This window comes from Ranitomeya variabilis, chromosome 4, assembly GCF_051348905.1.
Source record: "Ranitomeya variabilis isolate aRanVar5 chromosome 4, aRanVar5.hap1, whole genome shotgun sequence".
Classification (NCBI taxonomy): domain Eukaryota; kingdom Metazoa; phylum Chordata; class Amphibia; order Anura; family Dendrobatidae; genus Ranitomeya; species Ranitomeya variabilis.
The window spans coordinates 543,151,466-543,163,712 of record NC_135235.1 but is presented as its reverse complement, the minus strand read 5'-3'; the positions used below and the strand labels follow the sequence as shown (position 1 = coordinate 543,163,712).

The following is a 12,247-nucleotide window of genomic DNA, read 5'->3' as shown; positions in this document are numbered from 1 at the left end:
GAACAATAAGTTCCCGCACGTAAATGGCATTGTTCTCGATTCCTTTACTTCTATCCTCACAAGCTAAAGTGTAACCATAAATTACAGATTCTAAACAGACTTGAGATCAAGTAGATGCAGTGATTATCTTTTAAGACAATCATCTCAATCAGATGACAGGTTGGTTTTACCATTTTAGTTGGGTTTACCGTGTGATCGTAGTTGGTTTTACTTTTCAGTCATGGTTCTTAATTTTTTTTTACTATTTTGAACTATGAAAGGGACTCTTAAATGAAACCTAAACATTTCCACTCATCATCGCATCATAATTTAATTTCTTGGTGACTTCTTTAATGAGGTCAGACAGATCTTTAGCTTTTGTCAATGATCAAGAAGTAAGAATCTACCAATTTCAAAGATTGGTTTCCCCATTTTATCCTTCAATACAAATGTATGCCATAGGTAATATTTGCAAGGACTAAGTGTAGAGTGTTTGATACAGGTGTGCTCTACTGACAGCAAACTATACCCCCCATGAAGATCATGGTCAATGCAAGTCTTTTATACAGTCCGTGCACCCAGTACCCTACTGTGGCCAAGCAGCACTAGCTATTTGGGTTCAAACCAAGCCGAGAGCAAAATAGGTAAAAATACAAACAGAAAGGCCTCATTTATGAAAACAGTCTAAGAAAAATCTTGTCTTTGTTGCCCATAGCAATCAATCAGCTTTCATTTATTAAACATCTCTGGTAAGATCCACTGTCATTGGTTGATACAAGTAACAAATTCAGTTTTTCTTTTAGATAATTTTGATAAATTTGCTCCAGATTCTCTATGTTCTTTTCATGGGTTTCATTTGACGCTCCAAAAATATACCAAAGGGTTAGTCTGCTTTCATAAGAGTGGCCCTAGTGTTGAGATTGGTCAATTAAATTGTGAGTATCATTAAGATCAAGGACTAATTGTAAACCATGGTGGCCTATAATGAGTCTGGTGACAATATTCCACATTTGCTAGCATTCTAAAGGACAGCACATGTCAAAAAAGAATTTCCAAAAATATATTATCTTGTTAATAGATAATCATTATTCTTGGAATTATCCTGTAAGCTGACCTCAATGAACAGTAAATGATGGTGCAGACAAGTGATAAGCCACCTCTATGGTGGGAGAATTTTCCCAAAGGAAATACAGTCAAACTCACTTTCAGGCATGTTGTGAGTTTATATCTATAAATTGATGGGGTTCGTAAGAACCACAGATTCCAGAAGACAGGGGTAAAGATTTGTCAAAACTGTCCAAAACAAAACGGACTTTTTTTTCTATAGCAACCAATCAGATTTTAGTTTTCATTTCTTAAACTGCCCTGGAAGAATGAAAGCAGCACTGTGATTGGTTGTTATGGGCAACAGTCACTGTTTTTCTATTAGGCATAAATCTGCTTCCATGTCTGTGGAATGGCCATCTCATAAATGAAGGTGGAAATTCAAGAATGCCTCCATTGTGGTCTTTTAATGCATCTCAATGACGTACCAGAAGATAACCTTTGGTTGTATCTTTGCTTTAAGATATTATTATATACAATGCAGCCCTTACACACTACCTATATATTGTGTGTATATATAGCGGCTGAAATAAGTATTGAACACATCACCAATTGTCTAAGTAAATATATTTCTAAAGGTGCTATTGACATGAAATTCTCACCAGATGTTGGTAACAACCCATCCAATCCACATAGGGAAAGAAATCAAACCATAAATCTACATCAAATTATATGTAATAATCAGAAATGACACAGAGAAAAGTATTGAACACAGGAAGAAAAAGAAATGCAAAAAGATATGGAAAGTCATGACACCAGCTGAGATCTACCAGTAATTAGAAAGCAATCCTCCCACTTAGTGAAACATAGTATCATCTGGTTCAACTGATGGCCTAAAAAAGATGTCTCATTACCAAAGTGCTACACAAGAAATATCTCATGATGGGTGAAACCAGTGTACTGTCTCAAGACCTTCACAACCTTATTATTGCAAAACATACTGATGACATTGATTACAGAAGAGTTTCTAAACTACTGAAGGCTCCAGTGAGCAGTGTTGGGGCCATAATCTGGAAGTGGAAAGATCATAATTTCACCATAAGCCAACCACGACATAGTGCCCCAGACACAGGAATGAAAAGAATTATCAGAAGAGTTGTCCAAGAGCCAAGAATTACCTATGGAGACCTACAGAAAGACCTGGAATTACAGATACAATTGATTCAAAGAAAACTATAAATACAGTCCATTTTTTTATTCAACCATTCCTGTGTACTTTTGGATGTGTGCTTTGGGCTATTGTCTTGCTGGAGGCCCATGATCTTTGACTCAAACCAAGTTTTTTTGTACCAGGTAGGACAGTTCGCTCTAAAATCTCTTGATAATTCTCTGATTTTATGTGAATTCTGAGATACAGTCAAGGCCTCCAATATCGGATGTAGCAAAGCAAACCCACAGCATTATGGATCCTCCACCATGCTTAACTGTAAGTAGGGTGTTTTATTCCTTATAATTTTCATTGGACCATCTGTAAACAAACTGTTGTTTGCATTGCCAAAAAGTTCTATTTTTGTTTCATCTGTCCACAGAACATTTTTTCAGAAGGATTGTCATGGTATTGTTTGGCAAAAATCAGTTGTTCATTTTTATGTTTTTTCTTCAGTAATGGTTTCTTTCTTGCCCTTCGCCCATAAAGCTCTGTTTGGTTTAGTGTGTGGCATATGGTACTCCAGACTGTTTCAGTTTGGCCTTCAGGTCTTTGGATGTTTGACATGGTGTTTTTTCCACCATTCGCAACAACCTTTAAAGACATCTTATTATGACTCTGTTGTTGGGTGTCCCGGGACCAGAGGCTCTTTCCCTGTCCCTGTAGCTAGGGACACCCTAGGTCCCCCTTTTCCCCGGATTACTTCTGATGGTGATGACGCTGAATCCACCCTCAGTCTGCACCCTTCCCCAACCTAGGGATGAGGGAAGTAGTAGTGTACCGTACTCCACCAACCAGAATAACAAGGTAATACAAACAGGGATAAAGGAAAATACCAATAATACAAATATACTCACACAACTTACAGAGGTATACACCGGGGAGTGGAGGATGGGGTAAAACCAAAGTAGGAGAAGAATGGGAATTAGCACACATCCAAAATCTAGCAACAGTCACAGATAAATCCACCCTTAGTCTTCTCAAATAACAACCAACAACTTCCAGCCATGCAGCAAAAGCTATCTCTGACAATGAGTGCTTACCAGGACCCAAACTATATGGGATGGGGGAGTGGCTAACAGTGAACAGCTGAACCTTAATGCAGGAAAGCTTCCAGGAGCTCTCAACTGAGCAGATTAACCCCTGCACTGCTAAAAGGAACCTGCACCGTTTAATATGAAGATGGCATGCTTTTAATCAGTGCAGGGGTAGGAGAAATCACACGCTGCGGTCTTCTGGCTCCTCTCTGTTGCGGTAAACCCATGACACATCTTTTCCCAATTTTCCTCTTTCCCCCAAGTCCAGGGAGGTTCTTTACGGTTCCATGGTTGGCAAAACTTCTTAATAACATTGTGCACTGTTGAAATTGGGATACCAAGGTCTTTGGAGATGGCTTATACCCTATGGAAGTCTTATGTTTGCTAATAATAGCAGTTCTGATGTCCTCAGACAGCTCCTTTGTCTTCACAATTGTGACAAAGGAACAGGGCCTACCATGTGGCTTTTTAAAACAGTGAAGTCGTCATTCATTGGCTAATTCATGTCACATGGGCACCGACAATGAATCACAGTTGATTCTCATTTGTGATTTACCGCAGGCGAGTCAAAATGTGTTTCCATACTTATTTAATGTAAAGGGTGCCAATACCAGTACACAGCAAGCTTTAGGTTTTTCTATTTTTTCCTCCCAATTTTTTTTGCTTTAAATTATTATTAACGATGTATATGTATATGAGCAAGGAAAAACCTCACCGTGCAATGAGTCATATGGCTGCTCTCATTAGGTATGCATGGATATATACGCACCAATTTACAGGGCCCAATTTATCATTGCATTACTGAAAACATTTTGGGGGAAAAAATATGTGTCAATCAGTGAGTTTTTTATTTGCAACAAAGTCATCAAAAAATTGCACCTTTTTTCAAGTTGTCTTCTGTGGATTGGTTAGTTTTCAGATTTTTAAGTCAATGTGGCTTTTCTTATACTGTATTGTAATAATGTAATAATACTATTTCAGGAGAAAAAATGAAAGATGTCAATGTAAAGCAGGAACCTCAGTCCAAAAAAGGAGGCAGTACTGTACAACTAGCTGAAAGATTACTTTTTCAAGTAATAATATATTGGTGGGCTGCAAATTGCAATGAAAATGTCATTAAAATCAGATTGAAAAATTATTCTAAGTATCACATCTGCAGCTCAATCAGCCTCTCTGCAGCAGCTTTTCTCCATCTGATCCCTTCTCTCCTTTCAATCCCACAGCAATCTGGCAGACAGCGAGAGAGCACAGGGATCCCACGCTGCAGTCACAGTGCTGATTAAAGATACCGAGCTGGGAATTAATCTGGGCCGGATTATTGTGAAGGGTGTCGTGTATGAAAGTCAAAGGGATCCTTGTTGTCAAGTGAGACTTGGGGCAAAGATCTCTTAAGGACAGCCAACTTCAGGTGCACAAAGAGCTATCGGCATCATTTTAAGTATAAATTGAATCTTCTAAGCCAGAGTGCAAAATCTGTAGGAGCCCCTGTCCACCATCATATGTCATCTATAGTACTGGTATCTTCATGCTATGTCTGTGCACTCTTTAGGTATCCACTGGTGCTGCAGACCAACAACGATCCTGAAAATGGGGCTCTGCAACCCCAGTAATGAAGCTCTGCTGAGTCGTGCTCTATTCATTGTCTATAGGACTGCCAGAGAAAGAAGAGTACAGTGCTCAGCTATTTATGGCAGTCCCATTCACAATATAGCGTAGGCCGAACATGGATACCCACAAGCCATTTAAGACGGGGTTCAAAAAAGCCTCGTTCTTGAGGTTCCAAAGCCTTGTTATCGGGATTTGCTGTAGGTTTCAACGGTCAGACCTCCATTGATCTATCAATAAATAGGAGAAAATATTTGATTTTGGGAAAACCTCATTAATAGAATTCTTCATTTTTTTACAGGATGATGCAACACATGAGCAGGATGCGTGATCACGGGCCACAGCAGTGACGTGGCTTTTAGTGATGTCACAACATAGGGTCCTGAGGAACTAGAACTAACTTGAGGTATCATCCCTATGGAAAAAGTGTCATCATACAGATGTATAAATGGAGATGTAGCCAATTTTGAATGTTGCTGGAGGACGCAGAAGTATCAGTCAAACCAAGAACCTTGAGCTTGTGAGACCCCTAAGGTTCTCCTGTCACATATGAAGACACAAATAATATAAATTACCTCTGCCAAATTCTGCTTTGAGGCCTCAGATCTTCTAGTTACACCTCGGCCAAATGAGTGTCTTTAATCTTGCTCATTTTTTTTACACTCCAGTAACGTCCAAGAAAAGGTCTTAATGGGTTAACCTTAGAATTTAGGGTATTGGATACGTTCTGTACAATGATTTAGGGGGCTATTTCATTACATTTCACTCCAGGATGTTAGGTGCTAATGATTGATGATGTATTATACGAAGACAAGAACTTGACCTAGGACATTAAATAAAAGTAGACAATTTTTGAACTGAATGGAGAGTATATGGGACATGGGAACTGCATACACGGTATAAAAGTGCTCCCCCACCTAAATACAAGGGCCGTGTGTTTGCAGTAGTATAAGGGAGGAGGGAGGCAGCGCGTATGCACAGCATTCCTTGTCTCCCTGCAACTCTCTCTGGTATGAAGAGCATGGTATAATGGGGGCATTATACCCTGAGCTCCACCCCTGTGATGACACCTGATGAGAAGGATGAAAAACTCTCACATTCAGAACATTTAAGATTAGCCAAGGCCAGGATAGGAGACACAAGCAACCAAGGAAGGGTCCTACAGAGCAATATACCCCAAAGACGGCAAAGACTAGACCTAATGCTTCCAAAAAACCCATTACATGGATGGTACAAAACTTGCGTCTATTTGTCTGCAGGACCCAATCCATGGAATTTATAAAGTCAACAGGACCCTTTTTCTTCACTAAGGCATCTACATGATCGTATACTGGTTGAATTGCATAGATTATATAGAACTAGCTGTTTTCAGAACCCTTAGTATGGATTATACAGAATTTCTTGAACACAAGACCTGACATGAATGATACAGACCAAGTCATGTAAATGACCTACTATGAAAAGGCAACCTCTAACTGGATTGGGGCATGGATGCTAAAGAATCGAGGAACTGCAATGATGGGACCTATATATCTATAAGATCATTTTTTTTATCATGTAAAGGATTATATATGCTACAGGTTCCCATTAAACAAGCTTATGTCCATTTCAATCACATACTCTCGTCTGAGGCCTCTGTTGTCAACACCTTCCCACAATGCATTGTGGGAGAAGAGTGGTCCTCCCATCAGTAATAACGGAAGCCAGTAATCTCTCTCTGTAGTCCACAACGGACCATCCTTGTTTAGATGCCAGGTCTAGCTGGAGAGCAGAACAACAATTTTGGAGACATTTTTCGTGGGTAAATTCTAGAACAATAATGCATACCACCTCACGGGCAATAGGTAAGTTTTTATTATCATTTGACAACTTAGCTTTTCCCTTTTTTTTTACATTAGAAGGAATTTCCAGATTTTTCTTTTATTAACAATGTATGATCGGTAGGGATCCTAAATATTGTCGCCCTCCCATACGAAGAATGAAGGAGCCTAGTGGAGAACCACAGTTCTTTTGCAAATGCAAAGGAGCTAAAAGGAGTAACAAATGTTGTAACAAGTTCAAAACAGCATATTTTATCAAAATTATCAGGTGAGTCTTATAGAGGTACACTCGCGTGCTATGCTGAAATGCGCTGTTCATTTAATATTTCTCAATAAACGAACATTGTTGATTTACTTCAATGATTCAGCAACCCCTCGTTTTGACCTAAGCAGCACCTGTCATATTGTAGTAGCACCTTTTCATTTGTATTCAGCCCCTTTACGGCAATACTCACACAGGGTAACAGAAACGCAGCGCATGGTTTGGCCTTGTTCATTGTATTGGTTTGGACATCTGCACTGAAATCTATGGATGATTTTAAGGGAATCTGTCCAGTTGTCCATACAGTATGATCTGTGGACAGGACAGTATAGAGAAGGAGAAGCGGAGCAGAATTATATATAGGTTTGATGGAAAAGATTCAGTATAACGTGTATTTTATTCATTGAAATCCTTGGTGTTTGTATGTATAGGAGTCCAGTGGGCGGTCCTACTAGTGATTGACAGCTATCTCTGCATGCGCAGTCATACAGGGCGGACTGTCAATCACTAGTAGGACCGCCCACTGGACTCCAGTACATACAAACACCAAGGAATTCAATGAATAAAATATAAGAATTATTGAAACTTTTCCCATAAAACTATATATCAATCTGATCAGCTCCTCCTGCTCTATATCATCCTGAATGCAGATCAGATATTATTTTCAACATGACAAGTTCCCTTTAAATGGGTACTTCCATAATAGAGATAAATTGCTTATCCTCAGATTGCAGATCCCATCGTTTTTCTCCAGAATATGAATTCCCTGTGACTCCCTTTGGTAAGACAGAAGAGACATCCAGGTAGCAAATAGATGGAGGTAGCTGAGCATGTACACCGCTCTCTCCATTGACTTCTATGAGAGTCACAGACATAGCCGACAATGCTCCCTCTGACAACGCTCTCAGAGGTGAACAGAGAAAGCCATCCTCTCCGGTCAATCTCCACCTGGATGGGGCCATCAAACTGGAGATAGGTGCATTTCCCAGAGGTGAGACCCAAAACTGTGAATCATGTGTGCTGTACAATGGCTGATCACAATAGATATTTAGCAGGTAACACATCTAATAGTCTGAAAAAGAAAAATCATAGAACAGAAACTAAATTTTGATTTGTGGTTGAATGGAGAAGACCAAAACTGTAAAAACTGTAAACAACCAGGGGCTTATCATGTTCTAAGGAAAAAGAATGCTGGGTGATGTAGTTCCTCAACAGTTATAACATTTCCCATAGTCAACAGGTAACAATCTTGGGAGTATGTTCAGAATTAGAAAACCAGATCTGCATTTTTTTAAACGCGCCACTCTTGTCCATGAAAATTATTTGCTAGAGAAACTTAGCCCATTCACAGCTGATGCCTTTTTCACATCCTATACAATTTCTTTACGTAAAGTAACACTGCATTATTATAAAGACCCGGATTCCCTGTTAGTTTACTGGCTGAATAATAGTTAAAAAATTCTGCCTCCTAGGATGTTGGTGGTTTGGATGAGAAGGGTAGTGTAGATACTCTCCATATGTGAACTTTAGACTCAGGCTTTCTAAATAAAAAGGCTTTTTGTTGTATTTCACTGGGAACACATTGTGTATGTCGGAGAGGGAGTGGGGTGTTCTGTACAAACAGGAACCAGTGTGGGAGGCAGGAGTGGAGAGAGGTGCAAAGGCCAGTGAGACGAGAGAGAGGAAGGAGCAGAGCATCTGAAGACTTGGAGAATAAGAGAGGATCTGGGCAAAGACATAGGGATGTCTGGTAAGGTGCATCATATGACTATCGAGGCTTTGAGACTAAAACAGACTTTCTATAGGGAAGCAAGAAATACAAAGAACGGTGAAGAGGTAGAAGTAGAGTCTTCTGAAACAAAGAAGGATCTAGGAGGCTTAGATGTGGTTAATCGATAGTAGTAGAAGTCCGTAATCTGTGGCTCCCCTTCTGGATTAAAACCCATAATGTTGAACTTGGAAAAAAAAACTTGTAAGTGTAGAAAGAGAAGGGTGACTGCAGGGATGTCAGAAAGGTCCACAGGGGAAACAAAGATGTGAATTTAGAGAAGTTATCTCAAACCTGTGGATCTGCTAATAGTTGGTCTTTGTTGTAAAAAGGGTGTGAGGTCTTCAGAGATAGAAGAAGGGTCTACCAGGAGACGTAGATGTGGTGGGTGTGAATCAAAGATCTACGACATATGACACTGAAACTACAATTTCCAGCATGCTCTAACAGCCTGAAAAAAGGAGATGTACATGTGAAGTTGTAGTGGGGTTTACATAAACAGGAGAAGGATCTATGAGAAGGCATAGCTATTTATTCAGAGGAGTGACCACCGACATGTAATTTTGCAATGGTTGCTAACTACACCTACCAGCATAACCTGACAGCTGTGAGTTGTAGTTTGACAACTGCTAGGGACACACTGGTTCAGGAGCACTACAGTAGAGATAAAGGATTCTATAGGGTCTATGATGCTAGCAAAGTATGTCTAGAAGTGTCTACAGAGGCTTGAAAGTGAGAAGGTCAAGATAAGGGGGTTCTATACAGATGTAGCAGTCTACATTAAGTACTTAAGGGAAAAGGAAAAATAGTGTCAATGGGAGTAGTAAAGCCAGAAAGAAAGAGGAGGAACAGAGAATACAGAAAGGGATGCTGAGTCTACAGAACCAATGTTCAGAAGACACTACAAGTGACGTAGACTGACAGAAAACTGAAGAAGTAAAGCCAACTCCAGAGGCATGAAAAGACATTTGAATCACACGATGAAAGGTAAAGATGGAGCATATGGAGACCACAAAGAAGGATGGAACACATGGGGACAAATGATTCCAGAACATTAACCCAGAATGGTGAGAATTTCAGAAGACAATTCAAGTCCTTGAGGCATAAAAAGGAGCAGAGGAGGAAACCCTATAAGGTACAAAGACTAAAAATGTGAGCTGCCTAAGTGATATGTGTTTGCGTGTTATATATATATATATATATATATATATATATATATATATATATATACTTACATGCATACTATAGATAAATATATGATATAGTGAAAATGCTATCATTTCAGGGCCCCCATTTGCTCACCTCACCTAGATTCCAGGATCACCTTAGCATTATTTGATATAATCTAAGTTTTTGTCACTAGGAAAACAGGTGGTCCTGATGTTGTAGTCACAGCATAGACCCCAAAATGTGACCATATGTAAGCATCCGCACATGTATATGATATAGCACACTAAATTTAGCACACATACTGTCAGTAGATACAGTAGATATGACTATGGGTATCTCAAAATAAGACATAAACTTATGAAATATTTGAGTGGGTATAATACTAAAAAATATGTTATGATACGTCATAATGAAGATAGATATGTTCTAAATGTCAACTTAGTGGGGAACTCATGCTAGGCTCAAGAACAAGGGAGTCCCAATGGTTAATGAAAAGGGGGTGACAACATGCAGTCACTCTCCATTGATATGAATGGGAATTACAGGAGTGTATGACTACTGCTCTGTTCACATCCGCATTGGCAAATCTGTAAGATGCCTCTGTTGCAGATTCGGTCGCATTTCACAGAAAAAATAGCTCTTTTCTGTCAAAACCACAAAAAACTTATTGAACCCCAATGAACTTCATTGTAAGGGCACGTCCACAAGAGCCTATAAAAAATTGTACATAATTTTATACAGAAAACTCGGAAAATCTTATGCTCGTTTGTCATCCGTATACAATCCGTTTTTCACAGCATCAGCTATTAATAATTTACAAGACCATTTACAGACCATTTACAAGACCATTTACAGTTTCCTATGTTACAGAACTGTATGGGATCCTGATAAGAGCTTTGCCCTCCGGATCAGTGGAGGTTTCAGTCTCTGGTCTCCCCCTTATGTGAGATTATATCTGGGAGGACCATTATGGACATCACATGAGCACTGAACACATAAAGCATATGGAGGAACGTATCTGCGTAAGAAACTTGACTGTATATTCATGGTGTGTCTTATAATTAAATAAATCTGAAACAGCCCAAATTTTTATTTTACTAAATAGTTAAGGTTCCCATGAGGCACATGAATATGTATATGAAAAGACAGAGGTGTCACCACCAAGGTGCAACACTGTGATTGAGAACAATACTTTTATTGAAGACATTTTTTAAAAATCAGACAATATAATCAAAGCAGATGCCGAAAATGCAGGTACAGACAATAAAGACAATTGGAGGGTGAGCTAGTCGAAAATATCCAGGAGTATATATATATATGAATATATATAACCTAGATATGATTTACCATAGGGCTGGTTCATTACTGCCCATATCAATAAATATAGAACATGTAATAAACAGAGAACATGTATAAAGGATTTCTGATTATATAATAGTGCAATGCAGGTACCCCAGAATAAGTAAGGCTCAGTAGCAATAAGTCTCAATAGCAATAAGGCTCAATAGCAATAAGTCTCAATAGCAGTAACGCTCAATAGCAGTAAGTATTGGAGTAGTGGATGTGATGAAGCTGTTGTGAAACACGTGTCGGGTCTGTGGGTGAGTGAGCTGATCGTATCCATGTACTTGTGATTTCTTGTGAGTATATTTTATGCAATCCCCTGTATAGATCCACTACTCAACTACTTACTGCTATTGAGCCTTATATATTCTTGGGTATCTGCATTGCATTATTATATAATCAGAAATCCTTAATATTTACATTGATGAACCAGCCCTATGATAATTCATATCTTGTTATAGCCTTCATATATTCGTATATAATCATGAATTATTTTGGACTAGCTCACCCAACAATTGTCTTTGTTGTCCATACTTGCATTTTCGGCATCTGCTTTGATCATATTGTATGATTTTTTAAAATTGCATTCAATAAAAGTATTGCTCTTAATAACAGGGTTGCAACTTGGTCCTGGCACCTCTCTCTTTTTTCCAGTTTTTTTATAATTACATAATGTTCCATAGTGTCTGACCTCCAAACAGTTTTCTATGGCATATACACCCTAAAACTTTCATAGGTATTGATCTCATCACAGGGAATAATATCTGAGCACCCCCATTATCAGGATTGCTGTAGGACCTTGCAAACCAGTCTTTTATGGCAGTGCAAAGTTTGTCGTAACAATATCCCTTTATTACTTATTCTGTCATCACTTGACTGTAAATTATACCATAATCTAATAAACGAAATTGTAAAATGTTATGTGATCCTGTGTTATTTCTATTTGACGAAGCTGATTGTTACCTATATCTGTTCCTTGGAAGGCGAGATGACAACCAGTATGACCACCAT

The 12,247-nt window shown here is 38.9% G+C and overlaps 1 long non-coding RNA gene across 1 annotated transcript; it reads left to right on the top strand.

The window, feature by feature from the left end:
- Window positions 1–7,480: 7,480 nt before the first annotated feature.
- LOC143765661 (uncharacterized) lies at window positions 7,481–12,157 on the top strand. Its single transcript, XR_013213440.1, has 2 exons — window positions 7,481–9,857; window positions 10,763–12,157. It is a non-coding gene; the product is annotated as an uncharacterized LOC143765661 (long non-coding RNA).
- Window positions 12,158–12,247: the final 90 nt, after the last annotated feature.